The sequence below is a fragment of the Prinia subflava genome, chromosome 1 (genome assembly GCF_021018805.1).
Source record: "Prinia subflava isolate CZ2003 ecotype Zambia chromosome 1, Cam_Psub_1.2, whole genome shotgun sequence".
In the NCBI taxonomy this organism is placed as follows: Eukaryota; Metazoa; Chordata; class Aves; order Passeriformes; family Cisticolidae; genus Prinia; species Prinia subflava.
This window is the reverse complement of record NC_086247.1, coordinates 25477192-25499368: the sequence shown is the minus strand read 5'-3', so window position 1 is coordinate 25499368 and position 22177 is coordinate 25477192. Positions and strand designations below refer to the sequence as shown.

The 22177-nt window shown below is 40.0% G+C and overlaps 1 long non-coding RNA gene across 1 annotated transcript; it reads left to right on the top strand.

Moving 5' to 3' along the window:
- LOC134547464 (uncharacterized) lies at positions 1-21905 on the top strand. The gene is made up of 3 exons (XR_010079478.1): positions 1-594; positions 5968-6088; positions 21684-21905. It is a non-coding gene; the product is annotated as an uncharacterized LOC134547464 (long non-coding RNA).
- The last annotated feature ends 272 nt before the right edge of the window (positions 21906-22177 follow it).

The following is a 22177-nucleotide window of genomic DNA, read 5'->3' as shown; positions in this document are numbered from 1 at the left end:
AGAGAGTGCTAGTCTGGGAGATGTACCTTGGCTTCAGTGTCCACTACTAGCTTTTTTGGTTTGTGGGGGTTTTTTTTCTATCTGCTTTTGGGCCTGAATTCTTTTCTAAGCAAACATTTCTGAATTTGTGTATAATTCAGAATATTCTGGAGTCTTTTTTTACTGTGTTAGTTTGTGGGAGGAAAAAAGGACAACAAAAACTTTCAAATGTGTCAGTTTCTGTGATGTTAGAAAACAAGAAAATTGGTTGCTCATTTTTAAATTTTTTTTCTCATGGTTTTATCTATGAGAAGGTAAGGAGAGAGGGGCTTTAAGCTTTAGCAGGAAATACCCTTGTTTTTCCAGCTCCTGCAGTCTTGGCTCAGTAAGGCACCTTGTTAGCAGTACCAGGTCACCATGCCCAAGAAATCTCACACCACTGGAAGGAGTCCCAAATACTCTTGTCCAAACACTCCCCCAGCTCACCCTTGTATCATCCACACAAAGCAGCCCTAACATCAGATTAAATGGCCTCCAGATGATCCCCAGCTTGGGGAGACACTTGGTATCGAGAAAAATCAGTTTGACAACAGTCATGTGGACCAAGGTGGCTTGGTAGGTGAGCAGATTACTTTCAGTAATTAGAGAAATCCTTAAGCATGTCTAATGACCAGGACAGGACATGTAGGGGAGACTAGGAAGAGGGCGAATATCCAGGTCAGAGGGCATAAAATCCACCTAAGTTCCTCCTCATTAAAGTGATGAGCAGTGCCACAGGTCTCTATAGCTATATATTTGTGTTAATGCATTGAAACCTAAATTTTTACTGCACGGCGCTCCACATTTGGCATTGGATTAGTGACTAACCTGCTTGTAAATGAATTTGGCAATTTCTTGTTCCCATCTGTGCTTAAAAAAAGTGGTTCTGGGAAGGAAAGCCAACTGCTGCAGAATAGAGATAATAATCTAATAAAGGAAGGGAATTCAGAAAAAATAGGTAAGTAGGAATCACTTGTATGTTAATTGCTGTTAATTGTTTTTTCTTGACATTTACAGCTTCAAGGCCTGTAGGGTCAGTATTCAAGATTTTAGCACCTGTGGTAAATACACCTCCAAAATTGATACATCCTACTTTTCTTCAACTGTATGTAGGCAAAGCTTAGAAATACTTTGTTTTACAAGGTATTAGTACAAATGTTGCCTGCAGAGCAAGAGTCTGACCCAGAAGTAAAGAATCCTGTTTTCTCCAGAGGAATTTGAGTGAAGCCTGAAATGCACTTGTATTGAAAATAGCGTTGTGCAGATTTGTCCCAGTGTTTCTAAAGGTGTCTCTTAAAACCATCCAAGACATTATTTCGTATCTAGTTCACTTGGGTAATATGAAATGCAAGAAAGGATTAATCACTCTTCTAAGATACGTAACATAGAATTCATTATTTACATGGTAGACATAAAAAGTTCCAGTTTGTTTAATACAGGTTTGAACTAAATTTGTATTGTATAAGTGAACTTCTTGCTGGTGACCTTCACCTGATGAAGAACACAGAACTTTCCATTGCTCATAACCCTGTTACCAGGACTTCAGTGGTGATGGCTGGGTATGGCATGGATGTGACAAATTCTCTTTATCTACAGGAATCTCTTGTCTTTCGTTTCTTCTGCATAACCTAAAAATCTAAAAGGTATTTGAGTCTATGACTCACATTTGAAAATAAGTATACAAAGAGCACAGGTACATTTTTCAAGGAATATTTTCCCATTTTCGTTGGTGATTCAGAACTGAATAACAAGGAATGCAAGATGTGCTTTTACTGATGGGTAAAGTGGATGACCATAAGGCAACCATCAAGCTGGGGCACAGGGGTCCTCTGCCTCAAATCTCTTCAGAGGTTGTCAGGTCTTCTGCTGAATACCAGATCTTAAGCCTTAGTGCTGCTTGTTCCAGGCTTGTAACAGCTGCTAGTGCAGCCCTAGATGTCACCTTTTTTTTATTTCTGTTTCTCTCAAATCCCTCTTTCTGTGATGAGAGGTGTGTTGAGCTTAGGAGAAGAGAATCATTCACAAAACTACGGTTGCTCTGGATTTCAGTGGACTCCAAGTCCTGTCGATCCTGGTGAGGTATCTATCTTCCTCCAGGGTTTGTACTTCTCTCCTTTCTCTCCCTTCATCTCCAAAACCATGAAGAGCAGTTTTGCCCTCTCCTTTCTGGCCGTGAGTCAGCACATGGTGGGGTACCTCAGGCTGGGGTTCCCTCCATCCTGCCCTTGCAGCTGTTTGACACTGAATTGTGTAGCTGCATGTTCCTTTGTCCAAAGAGAAGGAGTACCTTCCCAGCTGCTAGGCACTCTCCTGAGCTAAAGGAGGAGAGCCACCTGCATTCTTGTCTCTGTGCAGGCATTACCAGGAGACAGGATAGAATCAGGGACATCCCTTTGCCCAAAGGAACACCTAGAGAGTAATGCTTATCTTCTGGCCAATTAATATTTAATCATCCTATATAAAAAGTCTCCAACAGGAAAAATTGCAAGTGGGATTTTTTTCCTTCCCCTTACCCACAAGAATATGTGATAACCTAAAAGTGAGAGCTTTCCTTCCCTGAAAAGTGTAAGGCACCGCGGGTTCAAATCCTTAAGAGCAGAGCAGCAGGGTGTAATCCCAGCTCCCAGACCCTAACGAACACTTTGCTCAAGTTCATGGTTAAAGACTGCTGTGTGGAAGTTTCCCTTTTTCTGAAGTCACTGCCTGGCTTGACCTGTATTATTACAATCCCTGACAAGCTTTTCAGGCTTATTTGAAAAGCTCAGTTCTGTGGCTGCCCCATTCTTAAGTGTTCTTTACACTGTGAAAGGAGACATACCTATTCTGAGGAGAAATGCTTTAAATGCCCCACTATCACAGCATACAGCCTGCATTTAGGGGCTGTGGGGAATGCCCTTGGGGCCTGGGAGGCCCCTGCCAGACCGAGCACTTTGGAAATTTCCACTTGGCTTGTAAGAATCTTCGTCCCTGCCTTAGTCCAGCTCCCAAGTCTGAAGGCAAATGTCAGAATTCGTGGCCAGAACATTTACTGGTGCAATGGCTGGGTTTTACAAGGTCTGTGCTGAGGACTGTCTTTCAACAAAGTACTGACCCATTAAAAATTGTATACTTACAGTATGGAAAACTTAGAAATTTGCCATCTCAGAGTATTTTGCTGCCTAGGTAGGAACATGATAAGACACACTGTTTACTTTTATGGCCAATAAAATAAAGCCTGTTCTCAGATGCAGGTCTCTTAAGGGGCTGTCCATTGCTAACATGAGACTTTAGACAGATTTTATCCTTCTGACGTTCAGTGGAACAAATATCCTGTAGTTTGCAGATAAGGATCACTCTAGGATCAGTTTCAGTTTGACACAGTTGTTTCAAAATTCACCTTGGGTATATTTTTTCCCTTCAACTTTATCTAAAAAACTAATCAGCCTGGCTAATGAATTAAAGGGGTCAGAGGAATCAATGGTCCTTATTTGCATTAATTTAAACTAATACATACCTGTTTTATTGAACAAGGAGAGACAGGTCTGGTATTCATAAATAACTGATAAAGAATGAACATAATTCAGTAAAAAATATTCTGATTCTCATGTTATGAACATACACTAAAAATATAAGTATTTTTTAAATTAAAAAGACTTATCATGTGAAAGTGATCTCTGGACAAGTAAATGGTGCAATTGAGAGGAAGGATGATTGAATAGCTGAGGTCCTGCTGTTAGACTTAGGAGGTCTGGACTCAGTGCTCCCTGAACCCACGACTCCCTGAATGGCTCTGGGAGCTCTTTGGCTCTCTGGTGCTTCAATTTCCCATTCATGAATTTTCTTTCTTAGAGCAGTATGGTGAAAATGAATACCTGAGAAGCTAAGGATTCAGATTTTCAGTTGTGCAATATGGTAAGAATAGAAGACCAATACAAAAGAAAAAAGGTCAGTCTCTTCTGAATGGGTTAAAGAAATGTAGTGGGAAAACTGGAAGGGCTGACAATGGTTTTTTGTTGAAGTCCCTCTTGTTTTTCCATGACATGCTAAGCTAGCTCTGTAATATGGAAGGCTAAAGGAAACCTTATTTGAAAGCAGAAGGTTTGTTTCCAAAACTAATCGTTCTTGAGACCTCTGGAAAACTGCACTGCATTCTTCTGGAAATTATTATATGTATTTAAGGTAATGAACTTTCTTGTCTGACTGTAGGCTGCAGCATCAAAAAGACTCATGACTATTCCTATAATATTTGCCCAGAAGAAAAATACTCTGAATTTAGGTCCCACTTCTGCTGAAGCATACCTGCTTTCCATTGCAAGGGCAGGGGATGTCAGCTGGCAGGACTTTCTTAGAGGTAGTGAGTTGGCTCAGGTGGGAAACAAAACTTGTCTGAGCCAGCCTCCTTTCTGCAGAAGTAACACACAATTCAATGCTACACAGTTCATGCAGAGAAACCCGAACCATTCCTGTGGCTTCAGCTGGGACCAGAGAAGGTGGGTGAGCTATGGCAGCCACTGTGAAGTGCTGCACTAGCATGGCCCCATTGAGGCAAAATGTGTTCATTTGCAGAAAATACTAAAGGTGTGACATTTTATGCAACCCATTTTAGTTCCTGAGCTAAAAAATGAACTCCTCAGGTTATCTGTGGTAATCTTTTATTGAAAATTGCTTGATATAAGCCCCATAGTAACTCTCAGATGTATAATTTCTCATATAAACTTCCTTAACCGCTAGGTAGAGAAAATGTTTGTTCCCCTCTTGCATGCAAAAGTGAATGGCTTTTATGGCAGAAAGAAAATGCCTTTTTTGCAGGCCACAAAGAAGCATGGGGATAGATGTGTAGACAGGGCCCTCATGCTCAGAGTTCATGCTTACGTTGGGACAGAAGCAGAAGCCAAATGTAGATCTCTGCATCTCAGACAGCTGCAGACACCAACAGGGGAAGCAGATCCCCATCAAGGGTTTGAAGGAAAGGGTTGCGTCATGATCAGTTCAGAAAAGAACAAACTTCAACAGGATTCACAAGCATTGTGGCACCAGCTCAGCACTAACCAGCCCCCAGTGTAACTCCTACAGTCAGGAGAAGATTGCCTGGTAAAACACCGATTCCTGACAGGCCATCTCCCTCTCCCTGAGGACCTCAGTGCTTTCCTATATGGGAGGAGATTTTGAGCTAATGTTTGCAGAAAGGGATGATTTTAAGACACCTCTCTGGGGCTTTTCTGCTTTGCTGACTTAGGTGGCTTTCCCCTGGGTTACCAGTTTGCCTATCTCTTTAGAAATGCAGCTCTGTTTCCAGCCTGTGTAAGCCAGGCAGGCTCCCTCCCACACCTGTATATCAGAGGGATAGAGGACAGCTGTCTAAGATCCCTTGTGTTTCTAGCCCTTTGTTAGTATTCATAACAATAGTTCAAAACTGGAGGCATTCAAATATTTTCTGTCTATAGAGAAAGAAATGAAACAAATATTTAACTTTAACAGCCGGGCAGGAAGGAATGTTCCACAGAGCTGCATGATGCTCCTATTGACTTTCTCTGTGCACCATGCTTTTGAATTTCTTCCCTCTTATTTGGTGAAAATGTAAGGACAAAAGTCCCGAAGCTCTTTTTATCTCTGGCTTTAAAAGGAGTAATTTTGGGGGTACTAGAGAAAGAAGAGGGAACATTGGACTCTGGGGACACATTTCCATAGGGTAATGCTATTGAGCTACTTGATTGGTGCACTCTATTCTGCCTAGGGATTAAAGCTAGGGAGGTATTTGGAAAACTACCTGCTCACTCATTTGGTTGAAGTATGCTTACAAAGTACGCATCTGTGTTTATAACTGCTCCGTGTAGATTTTTGGCAGATGTTGTGCTGTTAGCCTGAAATATGGTCCTTTGTTCTCCTTAATGATCAAGAGCTGTTAATACCATGCTGAGTTTCTGATGTCTTTTTGTTGGTCAGTACTCACTGCCCTCTTTGCTCCAGCAGAAACAGGAATGGAAGCAGTGATAGCAGACCATTGCAGCTCCACTCATCTGATGTTACAGGCTGGAAAAGTGAGAAGGTGTCTGGGAGGAAGAGCCATTTTCTTTTAATCAATTATTAACTGGTAAGTCACTCCAGCCAATCTTTGCTCTGAGCTGAGTGAAACTTGTAAGCAGGTTTTTGAGCAGATCAGGCTTAGCTGAAACCAAGTGCTAGAAAAATAATATTCTGGGCAAACCTACTGAAAAAATTAGGCAGATGACAAAATGGAGAAAAATGAGAATATACCTACTTATAATTGCAGAAAGGTTCTCATCCTAAGTATCATAAAGCTCTTTAAAAACCTGGAAATAAACACAGTGTGTGAGGACTGTTCCGTTTTACCCCTAGAAACAATAAGTTTCTAGAATGAAAGAAGAATGGAAGAGGCCTTTCTATTACCACCCTTGGTAGCACTGCAGTGATGAACAGCCTATCTAGTAGCAGGTTATGTTGGCCAAATATAACAGCCTAGTACCAGCTTGGGAGAGTGTTGTTACTAGGGCAGCTATTTTTGCTGGGAGTGATATAACACCTGTAGCTAGTAGATGTTGTCAAAACACTGATGATGTCTTCGTCACCACAATACCCCTTAAAATGGAGAAGTGCACAGATGCAGTACAAAAATAAAATCCTCATTTAAACTCTTTTTTTTTCTCATGGAAAAAAAATGCAAAGCTACTAATTATTTTTTTTTTCCTCACAATATAGACTAATTGTCAATATGATAAAAAAAAAAGATTTCTCCTGTTTAGCAGTCACACAAGCTAGGTACTCTGACAAAGGTGATGAAAAGGTTCATATCATTTAAGGAAATAGAGTCAAAGTTTTGGATTTGCAATGACATTGGAACTAAAGCAAGCATGATCCAGATTAAGGTACATCATAGTAAGCGTCCAGGTTGACCTTCTGGAAAAAGTAATTACTGTAAGTTTTCTGTTTAAAGCTGATATGTGCTCTCTACCTCTGATTCATGGTTGACAAGACACACAAACCTGGTCACCTTTTATCACCAGGAAGACTTTTTATGGCTCTGCAATTGTAGTTTTCTTGGAAGAAGCCCTCTGGGACCTCAGATTGCCAGTCATTCTGCAACCGTGTGCTGCAGAGTTTAAATGGGGACCTGAAGTAAACAAATACCAAACATTTGTTAGAAGTGGTTAAATATTCTCAGAACACCTGAGTCTCAAAATAATAATAATAATAATAAAAAAGTGGCTGTGTATAATTGTTATAGCTGTCTTCAAAATAGAACTTACTCTACAGCCACAGAGGTGTATTGTTAATGAACAGCAAATTAATCAAAACATTCTTCTGATAACGTGCTTTTCTTCAACTTACATAAGCATTGCTTTCAGCAGAGAATTTGCTAATGAGCTTTCTGCCACTGGAGGACTTACTTAACAGAAAAAAAATGAACTATGCTCAGAGAGAACTATGTGACGGTATAATGCTTCTAAATTGTCAGAGCTATTCAAATCCAGTCCTCAGAAAAGCTCCAATGTGTGCTGTCTCCTGTACACATAAAAACCCTGCTCTATATGCTTTTTATTTACTTTAATACACTGTTTTGGATCAGAAGAGTGTTTTGAAACAAATGTCTCTCCTCATAATTACCATGCTTTGATTCCTGTCATGGAACAGTTTTTGAAACAGGAACTGGATTCCTTTTACAGGACACTAAAGGGGAAAATGCTCTCTGGTAGTGTAGCTAATGCATTACAACCACAAACAGGTCTTCAGTCCGTGGGACTGCACTGGAGCTGCTCTGGAGAAAAAGGCAAAACTAAACCCTGTGAGAGGTACTGTGTGGATGTTGGGTTCTCAGACTCTTTCCCTCTATAAATCTGCTACTACTGATCCACACAATAAAATGATTCAGATGGAGGTTACATCATCAATTCTTGCCAAACCAAACTAACAAAGGTGCTGTTTGGTTTTGTGTGTCACTTTACAAGTTTTCCTCTAATCTAGTCATGTTCTAGTCCATTCCTATGTGTAATCAACAGACTTGCTTAATGAAATGCAAAGGATAACATTTGGCAATCCCACTGAGGTAAAAAAGGTTGCAAAGGTCTCACTGCAGATTATTTGAAATGCCATGGAGTCCATACACGCAGCTTTATTTGACCTTGGCTGCCTTATTAATGCAAGTAGGAATAACATTTTTAGTACTGATCCCTTGCTGAGTTCTCTGGGCTATAAAGCATGTATCTTACAGGTAAGAAGGTACAGGTAGATACTAGGAGTACTTCTTTCAGAGAGGAGAAATGGAATTGACATGAAGAAGAGACCCAAGCTAAGAGATTAGAGATGGATTTTAATGTATAATTAACAGACCAAGAGAAAGCATTCATAAAAGACTAAAGCTGTTTAGTTACTAGAGTTCTGTAATTACTTTCTGTGTTAGTTCATAATGCATGGGTCAACTGTTTTGTCTGCTGAAGCTGTTAAAAATAATCCACCTGGCATCAGGACAGAGCCAGAGTCTGTTAGAAATGAGCAGTTCCCTGGCAAGCAAATACCATCACATGCATAAACTCTAACGCCCTCACCACTGTCTTGGTGGTAATATATCAGCCTCTGCATTAGATTTGTACGTCTCTGTATAATGCAAGTAAAATGGAAGTAAATGGAAGTAAAACAAATTTATATTCCAGTGGTAGTAGTACCATGATATTTTTTTTAGAAAAATCCTAAGCATGTGCATGTTCTCACAGGGAAAATGCTTCAGATTTTTTATAGGATGAGCTTTGGCTCATTTATATGCCTTAGATAATAGTCTAGGTTTTCAAACTGCAGATAGAGGTGAAACAAGTGTCTCTTTTCAAGTTAATTTCACTTCCAAGCCATCTCGGTAGTGCTACTAATGAATTTCTGTCTCTATGTATATGATATTTCTGAATGTCTATCACCAGGGTACCCAAATGTCATTATAAATTTAATGAACAGCTGCTGCCCATTAAAAGTAAGTGTAACTTCTATTGCTTAAATTAAACTAGTTTAAAGTAAAATGAGCATTTAGGTTAGGCAGGTGTTGCTGCTATTTATATCCAAAAGTTGAATTTCTCCTAGACTGAGGGCTAGTTTCAAATTGAATTTTTTCTGCCACTGTTATTTTGACAAGAAAAAATAAAATTAAATACTAAGAATTAGTATTTAAACTGTATCTCAGCTGTGGTTATTTCTAAAATGTAAGTAATCATGGCAGCGGATTGAATGATATTTGATGAGGAGCTTCTAGCATTTGCTTTTTATATTGCCAATTGAAGATATCATGCTGAGGTTAATTGGGCCATTCAATCATGCTCTGCCACTTTGTCTTTCCTGAAAGGATTCAGTAAGATGGCTTGCTAAAATTCCTATTATCTCTGTAACAAATCTTAGTTTTACTACTGCTGGTCTAAGAGCAGAGGAAGAAGATTGGGGCAATTTCAGAGAAGAATTAATTAGTGTCTTTGGTGTTCTTTTGAATACTCTGTTACCAGAGTTCACAAGGGTGTCCAGAACCAAACTTTGTCAGGGCAAACAGACCAGGACAATTGTAAACTCTCTGCCAGGTAGCTAATAGCAGCAAAAAAGGCCTATGTCTAGGACTGCTCTTCACAAGTGACTGAGCAAGTTTCAGTCCCAAATCACAGAGCAATGCCCTGTGCTGGCAGATCATCTTCCTGCTAGCTCTCTCTAATTGTAGGAAATCTGTTTATTAGGGTGCAGAAAATGGACATAATTTTAGGGAAATAGAGAAGCGTATCACACATGCACAAATATTGACAGCATCTGCAAGTCAAGAGGAAATGAGGTTGTAAATAAGCCATTTAGCATCCTTCCTCTTCATCAGTGAGCATCTCTTATCACTCCACTTTAAATATCAACCCCACCCTCTCCTCAGTTTAGCTCTGCAAAGAGCAGCTCTGTGAAGGTCTCTTTGCCTGTCTCCGGTCCTCAGGGAGCTTTTGCAATCCAGCTGTGAGCTGCTGCTCCGTAGTGATTCAGCTGCATGAAGAGGCTGAGAGAGGAGGACTTGATAGTAGCATCCACTGAGTGAAGCTTTCCATCCTACCTTCTCTCATCTGAAGGGTTTCCTGCAGTGTTTCCTCAGTGTGGGCTTGCCAGCCTGCAGAGCAGCAGTCAGGGACTGGCCCGGCTGTTTAGAAAGGAATGGAGGGAAAGGGAAGGTGAAGGCAGAGCCCACAAACCCCTTTGTTCTTGTGGTGACCTCCTAAATATTGCTGGAGGACGTATTAGCCTGTGCCCTTGCCCAGGGATGTGCCTGATGTCTGGGGCTGCCCCAGCTGCCCTGCTCCCTGCCTGGGGCACTGGGAAGGTTGGGGGCTGCCTGGCCCTGCCCTGCCCTGCCACACCTGTGGGCTGCCCCTGAAGTCCTCAGCCCTAAGCAGACCCTGGCTTGCTGGGAACTCTGTGATAGACCCCACTTTGACTGTGTGTCTGGCAACATTTCCAGTGTTTTTCTACGCATAATCTTAATTCTCAAAAACCTCAGAAGACTTTTGACACATCTGGCTGAGCAGATCCTCAAACAAATTTGAATGGAGAGTAAATTTTTCATTGTCTAGCAGCACTGTTTGAAGCCCATGTGTTTTGACTACACACCTGCAGTAGGGCACTTAGCAGAAATCTGGTGGAAGAACTTTTAGATCCTCACTGGCCAAAGTTATCCCAGGTGATCCCAGCAGATCCAGAACAGACATCCTCTGCAGTTCTCCAACAAGCAGGCACCTATTGAATTCACCATCTTATTCAGGTGGTGGAAATGTAATTCTCCTCTTCAACAGTGCTATTGTCTCCCTTGTGTTTTTTTCTGCTCTGGGTATTGAGCTGTTGCTGGTCTCATAAATACACTTATTTCTTCCTGCAGTTTGCTACTTTTATTTTGAGGAGAAATTATTGCATTAGGTTTCTTTGTTAGCCTGGTGAACTCTTTGAGTAGTAAAAGCAACACAATGCCTTTGTAATTTTCTGGTTTGCTGGGAAATGTCTTCCTACCCCTCTGAACTTTAAACTTGGCATTTACTGTATTGCAAGGGAGAAATGGTGGCTCTGTGAGGTGGTGCCTGACAGCTGACTGTGGTGCAATAGAGCAGGTGCAGGTGTCAGTAGGGCAGCCAAGAGTGCATGTGGCACCCTGTCTGAAACAAAAAAAAGGGAAAGACTCAGTGTCCAGGAGGTCTTTTCAGCTCTGTGTTATTTCCATGTTGTTCTTTGCTGGATTTAGGGGATCACCTTAAAGGATGACATCCAAAATACAGGTAAGAAGGTTTCAGGATATACCACACCCTGTATGTCAGCCATTGTGTCAGTCACTCTCTCACAAATGTTCCATTTTAGTTGCAAGTAATTCTGTAACATCTGGGTTTGGTTCATCTTTTACAAGTAACTTGAAGTGAAGAAGGAAAACCACAATGATCAACAACAGCAATCAAGCACCAGCAGCATGCATCTTGTATTTTTAATTCCCTCAGAGGGGCAACAGAAGATTAGAAGAAGAACTTAATTTACCATATCCAAACATCCTTTTGTGACATGAGAAAAACCCAAATCTTTTACACATCCTGAAGTTGTTAAAGAAATGTCTGAAAGGATTAATTTTGAGGCACATTGTTGATGAATGGGATAATTTGATACAAGAAAAAAACATCCTGAGGGAAGGCCTTGAGGTGCTGTTGTATGACTGGAAATGCAGGATTTGGAGAGTTTGCCTCAATTGCTTGGGAAAACTGAGTCCAGAGTTTCTAACACTCTTAAAAAGGCCTTTTTTCAAATTTCCTCCTTTGGTTTTGTATAAATGGGTCTTTTCAGAAGGTTTCATGCTTGTAACCTCTGTATTCTGGATGAAGACCTATTCCATAAACTTGCTGAATTCTGAATATGAAGGCCCTGAGCTCTATTCCAGATGCCATGTGTTACAGGACTGACTTTTTAAATCATACATTAAGCTATAAAAAGCTTGGGTGGAAGGGACTTAAAGATCATCTAGTTCCAGCCTCCCTGCCATGCTCAGGGACCTCTTCCACTAGACCAGGTTGCTCAATGCCCCACCCAGCCTGGCCTTGAACATTTCCAAGGATGGGAAAACCACTGTGCCCCACATGATGCATGTATGTACATATACATTAGAGTTCATTAGTCACACTACTTCAGTGGAAGTAGTCATGCATATATCCTCTCCAGCCACTGAACTGTCAGCAGGACCTTGCCAATAGTAGTGCAACATCAAGGTGGAAGATCCCAACACCAGGTGCAAACTACTGTATAGATATAGATATAGATGATATAGATATAGATATAGATATAGATATAGATATAGATATAGATATAGATATAGATATAGATATAGATATATAGATGATATAGATATAGATATAGATATAGATATAGATATAGATATAGATATAGATATAGATATAGATATAGATATAGATGATATAGATATAGATATAGATATAGATATAGATAGATAAACATAGGCATAGACATAGACATAGACATAGACATAGACATAGACATAGACATAGACATAACCAAAAGGATTTAATGAAAATGATAGGCAAGCGTATTTACTCCCTCCCCAACAGACTCACTCTATGCTACTAGCAAACATCTGGTTAATTAGTAGACTGAAGAGAGGTAAAATGCTATACCTCTTCATGAGAAACTTCTTCAAGGACCACAGTTTGAAGACAAATATCAGACGGACAGAACAATTTTTTTTTTTACCTTCCTCATAGCAATAGTATGTTCTTAATGACAAAGAACTGATTATGAACAAAATGCTGTCCAAAGCATGGCTTCACCAAGGACAAATCTTGCCTGAGCAACCTAGTGGCCTTCAGTAATGGAGTGATTACATCAGTGGACCAGGGAAGAATTACAGATGTCATCTATCTGGACTTTTGTAATTTGTGTTTGGTGTGGTCTCCACAACATCCTTCTCTTTTAAATTGAAGAGAGATGGATTTTTAAATTGGACTGTTTGTTGGATTAGGAGCTGGCTAGATGGTCACTAGCCAGTAGTGAGTGGTCAATGGCTCAATGTCCAGATGGACACTGGTGACAAGGGACATCCCTCAGGGGTCTTTATTTGGAACAGTAAGGTTTAATATCTCCATCAGTGACAGACAGTGGGATCATGTGCACCCTCAACAAGTTTGCAGATGACACCAAGCTGAGTGGTGTGGTCAACACACCTGAAAGATGGAATGCCATCCAGAGGGATCTGGACAAGCATGAGAAGAGGGCTCATGGGAAACTCATGAGGTTTAACAAGGCCAATAGTAAAGTGGTGCACCTGGGTCAGGGCAAACTTTGGTATAATACAGGTTGGAGAATGAAGGGATTGCAAGAAGATCTGTAGGGAAGGGCTTGGGGATACTGGTGGAGGAAAAGCTGGACATGAGTCAGCAATGTGCACTCACAGCCCAGAAAACCAGTCATGTCCTGGGCTGCATCAAAATAAGAATGGGCTGCAGGTTAAGGGAGATGATTCACTACTCTGCCCTGGTGCACACTTGGATTACTGTGTCCATCTTGGGGGTCCTCAGCACAGGAAAGACATAGACCTGATAGAGTGGGACCAGAGGAGGGCCATGAAGATGATCAGAGGGACGAAGCACCTTTCCTGTAAGAGAGTCAGCCTGGAGAAAGGAAGGCTCAAGGCAAACCTTATTGTGGCTGTCAGATATTTAGGGTGCCTATAAGAAAAATGAGGACAAACTTAGTAGAACCTGTTGACATAGGACAAGGGGTAATGGATTTAATCTAAAAGAGGATCTATCTAGACTGGAAAAAGAAGAATTTTTTTACATGAGGGTGGTGAGCCGCTGAAAGAGATTGCCTAGACAGGTGGTTGATGCAAAATCACTAGAAACATTCAAGGCCAGGTTGTCAATCCCTGTCCAGCTCAAAGTATTCTATGATTTAAAGACTTCTAGGCAGCCTATTGAACCCTGTTTAGTACCAGCCTTGAGGTGTTACAAGTGTAAGGCACTTCAGAGCTCTAAATACATTTTGCTGCCTCATAATGTAATTGATCTTGTTTAGCTCCAGAAAGGTTTGAAAAATATGGTAATATTTTTCACATTGCAGCAGCTGCAATGGTGTGAAACATTAATCAGTTCTGCATGATTTTTAATTAATGGTCTTCAGTCTCTACAAGTGTACAGTGGGAGTAGTTTTCATTTGTGCTCTACTACTGTATTTGTCCTCCTTTAAGGAAACATGAAGAGTCCAAGTCTGTAACACTGTTCAACATGAAAATTGGGCTCTTAAATTTTAAAGTAAAACTACAGTTAACTCTATGGATCTGCAAAACCCTCAGTCACGGAAGTTACATTCAAAAATTCATATCTGATTCTTGATTCATTAGGCATCCCATCTCAGAAAAGCTAGTCATTTAAAGAGCACAAAATGTATCCACATCCCTCCCAAAAAGTAGAATTGGGATAGTAGAGATGATAGAGATGATAGAGATGATAGTAGAGAATCAAGCAGAACAAGAGCTGTTAAAACAGCAGCGATCTACTTAACAAAAAAGCAATACAGTAGAATTATGAGTGCAAGTAAATTACTTCTTGCTGAGGACACAAATTACTGGAAATTCCTTTTAAAGGGATATTATGCTTTATCTTGGACATGTGTATTGCTGCAATTAGGTAGTTTGGTCTTTAACTTGGAAACATGAGGTGTCTGGACAGTATTATTAGAGCTAGCTGTATTCTCAGGGCCCTGCTGCACAGTCAGCAGGAATAATTTTACCGTTCTCATTTATGAGCCTTTGGAGCCATAAACACCTCCCAGCTTTTTGTGAGGAGCCCTGTAACTGAATAAACAGTAAGTTCACTAGCAGGCTGGTTGCAGAGAGGGAGCAGGAGAGTGTACTCCTACAGAAAACCATATGCCTTCCATGTACTAGCTGGTTCAGCCTTATAATGAAGACTGACAGCAAATTCCTGCTTCAACACCACCATGTGAAAAATTCCAGGAGGGCAGGTGGAGATCAGATAAACAGAATCAACCAAAGTTTTTCTGCCCCTTCAAACATACAGATATGCATATAACTGAGCCTTTGTCCCTTAATAACTGGTTCACACCCAGTTCTTGTTAGCAGTACTTAAATCTGCCACAAGATAATGCTTGGATTTAACTTCTGTGATATGTTCCTTTCCATGTGCATGGAGAGTGACATTACGAATTCCATGACCATAGCTGGCCCCAAATCTGACAGTCTCAGGTGGAGCCCAGAGCTGTAACCAAACCTCTTAGCCCAGAGGTGGGTCTTTCTGCATCAGGGTTGATGGGGACTGGTGAGTCTGCCCATACAGGAGCTGACCCTGATGTTAATATTCAGAGGTTAAGTGCAAGGTGCTGATCATCTCTATTTCCCTATGAGTGTTAAAATTCCTTGAAATTATGAAAAGTGTATTAGAAGATTAGGTGTCTTGCATCTTCAGCTCTGCAGAATTTTCTGCTGCCTGGCTGTGGGATGGTGTGAGGAACTGTCATATGTGTCAGGTTAATAGAAACAGATTTTTACGTGCATGAGACCCCCCACGTGTGTTGTAGGAGGGAGCAGTGCATGGGGCTTTTTATCAAACTTCTTGAAAGGCAGAGAACTCGTGATCTTAAATGCACAACTTTTTCATATTCATTGTGGAAATGTAACTTGGTCTAGTTCTATGGGAACATTAGCAGGGAAACAAACCTTCACTGAGTAACAGTGCAGTTAGATTCCTTGCAAGTACCATCTTTTTTCTTCATTCGTGCATTCATTAATACCTTGTTAGACCATGGAGAATGATTCTGTAGCAGCAGGGTTGAAGGGACAAGACAATTATTCCTCTTGTTCTAATGGACGTATACAGTTGAATGATTTTAAAGTCTAGTTCTTTAAATCCAGGTTGTCTCTCCATACAAAGTCTCTTGAAGGAATGAGATAGGAAAACAGAAAGAATTTCACCATGAAAGGAAGAATTCTCAGTTTTACAGCTGGGACAGAGACATGCTGGAGCCACACATGCTCTCCATGGACCTCTAAAGAGTGGTTCCTCCACTGGCCAGCAGCTAACAGAGCTCCCTGCAGTGCCTGTGTTGTCAAATGGTATCAGGAAACATCACTGGACAGTAAAATCTTATTATATAGTATGCTAGACTGTTAAAACTGTCCCCATTGCAGCCCAGGCTAGCTGCCACTCTTCTATACAATTTGCATGAAATCTGAGGCCCAGTGTAAGCTGGGGACTATTACCCATATACAGTTTGTCTTGGAGGCTGTTTAACACCATGGTCACAGCCTCTCTGGTGATAAAGAAATGGCATAACTCTAGTGTAAACATAGCTGGCTGTAGAGCAATACAACTTTCAGTCTCTGATAGAAGATGAGGGGTAAAACTTTAAATAAGATGTGCTCTTCTCCTGGTGTAATAAATTGTGTTCCTTCTGAAGAAGTAGTGGTTTGGTTTTGGGAAGAGTGGTTGAAGTGCTGAGTTTGTCACTGGGAACAGTTTTGTGGAGCTCTTTATGGGTATTAAAACTCAGCTGTCCAGAGGGTTGTGTGGATGAGGAATGGGCACCATGATCCCAGACATAAGAGAAAGTTGGAAGAATTCCTTCAGGAAAAAGACAAAAGGCTGATACCAGAGAGGGTGAGTAGGAGGCCAGAAAGGGGTTAAAAGTGCAGGGATATCTGGCTTTGCTGAAACAGCAGCAAACTGTGGCTTGTGATTAGCTCATCAGCTGTGTCATTTGTGCAACTCACAGGGACCCAGGAGTGCATGGGAGGCTGCCCTCCTCCTCAGGAGTTTTCCATGCTGGTGTTAGCACAGGCAGACCTTGATCCTGGGCAGCACAACATGGGCAAGGCATTAAGGAACACAGCTAGACCCTTGCTTAGAATGTTTAGAATCTTATTTAGGATCTTACACAGAGTGTAAATGATACAACTCCTTAAATTCTTATTAAGAAATAAATCATAGGGTGATTGAGACCACTTTGGAATAATAGAGTAGGAAATGAATCAACAAATGAAATGTGTCTAGAACAGAGAATGTGAATTTATGCATCGAGCCAGTAGCTGTATCTCTGTTCCTTACCCGCTCATTAGCCTCTTTTCAGCAGAAATTTCACGTTAAAAGGGATGACTGTTTTAAACAGTGTCAATGAGAAAAATACAATTTAAGCTCCCTTTTTTGGCTCCAGCTTTGTTCTCAAGCTGAAGCATGAGCAATCAGGATGGGATGCAGGGTAAGGCAGTACACTGGGGAATGCAATGTCTTATTAAGGGATTTGTGAGTGAAATACTCCCACAATCTGCACACATTCACCCAGCCTAAAATAATTGTTACATCCTGAAAGTAAATCAGCACAATGAGATAGGGAAGCTGAGTACCAAGTTGTTTATGCCCCTTCTTGATGTAAGATTTTGGGAGTCCAACAGCTGTTGGAAGAGATAACTTCCTGATTGCTTTTAATCTTCACAGCTAAGGCTGATTTCCATCTCACCTTCTAACACAAAGTTTCATGCTGCACTGCTAAAAAAGTTTTCAAGGTTTACGTACAGGAAACTGATGTGTTTGCATTTTCTCTCCCAGCCCTGATGTCTCTTTTCAGGGGTAAAAAACCAGCTGCAGTATTAAAAGAGTAGTTAAAGAGAATGCAGGCATAGCATGATATCCAAAGTTTAGGTTAGCACCATTATCAGAGTCATGGGATATGAAAAGAGTAGGAGGGAAGCATTACATATGAAAGGTAGTTCAACAGAAGGTGGCATCTTGGTCAGCAGCCAAAGCTATATTGTTTCTTTTCCTAGTAAATTAGTCCAGTTCTTTTTCTTTTTCTTTTTCTTTTTCTTTTTCTTTTTCTTTTTCTTTTTCTTTTTCTTTTTCTTTTTCTTTTTCTTTTTCTTTTTCTTTTTCTTTTTCTTTTTCTTTTTCTTTTTCTTTTTCTTTTTCTTTTTCTTTTTCTTTTTCTTTTTCTTTTTCTTTTTCTTTTTCTTTTTTTCTTTTTCTTTTACGAAAATCTTTAATTCTGACCTCCAAGTGCCATGTATGATTTTTAGTCTTTTTATACCCAAAGCAGGAATGAAAAGGAGGCAATTATCTTGAGCTCCTATTCTTTGCTAAAATAATACGAACTTCTTCAAGAAACCTTTTTGGATACTAAATCTATGGATCTTATTTTCTAGCCTACTTATTTGTCAAAAAGGATAAAAATATTTGTGTTGAATATAGTGACAACTTTTAGGTGATGATTTAAGCACAGGATTTCCTCTGTCACTCACATTTAGATTACTTCAAGCCTTCCAGCCTCAATTCTGAGATTACATATATAGTTTTCCAGGTCCATACGGGATCTCACAAAACCGCTGCACAGTTGAACTGATAAGATTTAAGGTGAGCTGAAGCTTACAGAACACAAAAGCTCTGTGCTTGAACTTGGAGTACAAAGCCTGCTTGTTTTAAGTCCAAGTTTAGCAGGAGGAGAGTTTGCAGATCAAGTTGGCTCCTGCCCTTGTTGACCCTGATATTATGTTGATATGCACAGCATAAAATCTTCTTGTAAACAAGAGCAGATATCATATGTTATGGTAAATCCACTATTTTCCTGGAAGTTGAGAGAATAGGAGATGATCAGGATTGCCTCTCTTTCTCTCTCTTCTTTCAGGAAGGAAAGTCCTTTTCCTTTAATTTTTCTTCAATGTCCTTTTCAGTTTTAATTAATAAACAAGGGTTATTAAATGGAAGAGAAATTAAATTAATCTGTTTTGATATTGTATTTTTTAAATTTTGTTTATTTTATCCAATATTCCTCTTGTATTTCTTTGTGACCTCTGCTTTTACCTTGACCTTCAAACCTTTCAACCTCCGTTGCAGTTTTGCAAGGCTCCAAACAAACATGCTTGTGTAAAATGGACCTGGTTGCCATGCAATCTAAGTCTTGTAATTAGGACATCAAATGCTTTTCTTTTAAAGTAAGTAAATAAAGTCTGATGCAGGTTGGCCACAATCAGACCATTCTATCTTCTAGAAGTTGTCCACAGAGCAGTATTAAATGCTCCTTATTTCCTTGCAGACAGAGTATGTCTCAGCACAAAAATGTCTGACATTATAATTAGTTCTCTTGTTGACAGCTTCAACAGAAAGACCTAGGTCAGAAAGAACTAGAGACCAGACTATCTTAGCAACAGTGCTCATTTATTGGATCTGTGGTTAGCACAGGGCTTCTCAGACAACGAAAATTAGGGTTTTGCTCAGATGTACTGAAGATTTACTTGTTCATGCTGTGTCTTGTATTCAAGGGCAGCACATCTGATAATCCACACTACCAGACCTGATTTCTCTAAGCAATGAAGAGAAATGGGAGCTGGATTCAGGCTGCCCTCTACAGCTGTGTCATATAAACGTTTACCATGAATTGGAGAAGTTACCACGGCCATGGAGCAACAGAGCTTCCTATGCAGTCTTGGGACTTCCTAGGCAGCCACAGCAGTGATCAGGATGGTCAAAAGAAAGGAACTGTGTTGTGTCTGACAGCCCAGACTGTCACCAAGCTGGATGTTACATAGTCTACATCACCCTGAAATGGAGTCTGCCTCTTGCCAGCAATTGAGACTCTATGATTCAGGTCCTTGCTGCTGCTGTGCTTGGCTTCACCTGCCTCTTGCAAGAGGACAAATAGTGCCCAGCATCCACCTCAGTGCAGAAAGAGGGTGGTTGCTGAAGGTCACCTTGTCCTTCAGTGTAAATTTTAGTTAATAACTTCAGACGTTTGGCCATCTCCACAATGGTGGTCAGCTGTGGGTTCTGAATAACTCTGCCAGGCCAGGAAACTCCATCTAAGTGATGTAACACTGAGTGTTGGGCCACCCTAAATTGCATAGAGAAAATGTGTCTTTTCCTAGGAAGTTACTAATCCAATTCACTGTTAATCCCATTTTCACAGGGTCCAAATCTGCTGCTTTGTATTTGCAATCTCAATACACATGACATTATTAGAAGTCAGGAATGAAAGCATTTCCCTTAAAACATCCTAAAATCCATCTTTTTTCACACTGTGCACAAACACTCTTATTGCCCATATTTGTGTATGATTGTGAAGTATGACAGATTAGGGGTGAGGGTGTCATTCTTTGCCTAATGTCACCCTCTGGAGAGCTTGATTTTTATCTCTTTTCATGCTTCCTGATTTATTAAGAGAAAAAGATGCCTTGATCGAGATAAAGACATCAGCTGTTTAAAATGGCTCAAAACTCCTGTTCTTTGGCAAAAAGCGAGTCATTCATGACTAAAAGGAATAAGATTAAGTTTCAAATTCTTGCTCCAAACAATAAACAGGCACAATAAGAATACTGATTTTTCTGTTCAGTGTTTTTGCTCTCTGTCTTTTGCTTTATTTCAACCTGCACAGCCTGGGGCTGATCAAGGGGTATATTGAGCATTCACAACACTTTGACCAACGTCTGTGCAATTTGTGGAAATCCAGTGTGCCTTCAACTTTGATCCTGTTAAAGAAATTCAACAGAATATGCAGATAAATCTCTTACCTTTGCATAAGATTCAGCTGAAGCTTTTCAATCCCCACTTGACACGAGTCTTTAACAACTGTACTTCATGTCATGGATGCTTGTTTGTATGCAGTAAATTTGGTTTGACGTTCTGTATTTAACACTGACATGCTATAAACAACCAACACTCAGTGCTAGGCTGAAATCTTGTTTACCAGGTACACCTAAAGCTTTAATGAGAAAGAATGTGGGTCTGGTTATACCTCAGCCTTGCAAGATTATAAATATTTTTCAGTACATTTTGGGGCAGAGCCTCTTACAACTCAGTCTTTTCAGTGATGTTCACAACGGTCTCTGCCAAAGTCCTCGACAGACTAAATGTAATAAAATATAAAATAAAGGATAAAAAATGAAGGAAAGGCCAAACACAAGTTTGAAATTCTCTTTCAGGATGTTTGTGGCTGTGTGACACTGCTGCGGGGCAGGGAGTGCCTGTCTCCTTGCCTGCTCCTGTGTGTGCAGGATCTTGGGCATTTTACAGCATTACTCCAGCAGCCAAGGTTTCATCTGCTCTGATGAAGCTGTTTCCCCCTAGAACTTTTCACAGCTTTCCTAGACTAGGCTTAGAAAGTTGATTTCAATTTTATAAAAAGAAATCATTAGAGCTGGATTTTTTATGTTTACAACAAAGAATCAAATTTCATTAATGAGAGACAATAATCCCTTCTGTTTTCATGGCAAAACAGTAGGATAATTTAAATGAGCTATTCAGTGTCCTTTTTATATTTTTTGACAAATTGAAATAAAATTAAAAATCTGTTAATTTTAAATTAATTGCTGAGCTTTAAGTTGGCTTCAGAATGATATACTGAGTCTGCATGTTGGGAGGAGTCATTGATAAACAGGCTTTAAATGTCTTTTCTAAATTTAGTTTTTATAAAACATATATGATTTTTCAAAAAAAATCTTCAGGAATTTAAGCCAAAAATACCCTGTATATTTGAGTGAATAAACTGTTCATCTAAAAAGTTCAGCTAGCTCTGTATTACCTGGTGTAACACATTCACCACAGTGAGTTTTTGAATCATATCCAGTATTTTTTAATGAATGATAGGCCAAGCCCTAAGGTTTGAATGAAAACTCACGCCTCATATCTTTAAAGGTTCTTATCTGGATGAGATATGGATACCATCAAACTCCACTGTGAAATGAAGCTGTTACTGAACACTCAACTGAGAATCTCAACAGATTTTTGAAGTTACATCTGTATGAAAAGAATTAAGCCAAAATTGTTTTTGCTGGAAGTCGCCAGTTCTAAATAAAACTTGTAGCAGGAAAATCCCTATTACATACTGCATCAGTTGACAAGTCAATAAACTGAATTTGCAAGAGATTCAATGTGTAAAAAGATCAATGTCTCCTTGGGTTTTTAACAGCTTCTCTTGTCAAGAGATTTCAAGTACTTAAATGTTTTTTACCTTCACTATAGCCCTTACATTTGCTCTGCTATGATGTATATGTGATAAAAGATACTTAGGAATAAGGTAGGATCTCAGGATTTGCTCCATGTATGATGGGTGAGTAGGGGAGAAGAAGGATGAAATTTAACAACAAAGACAGATAAAATATTTTTGGGTAAATTTACTAGTTAGAAAA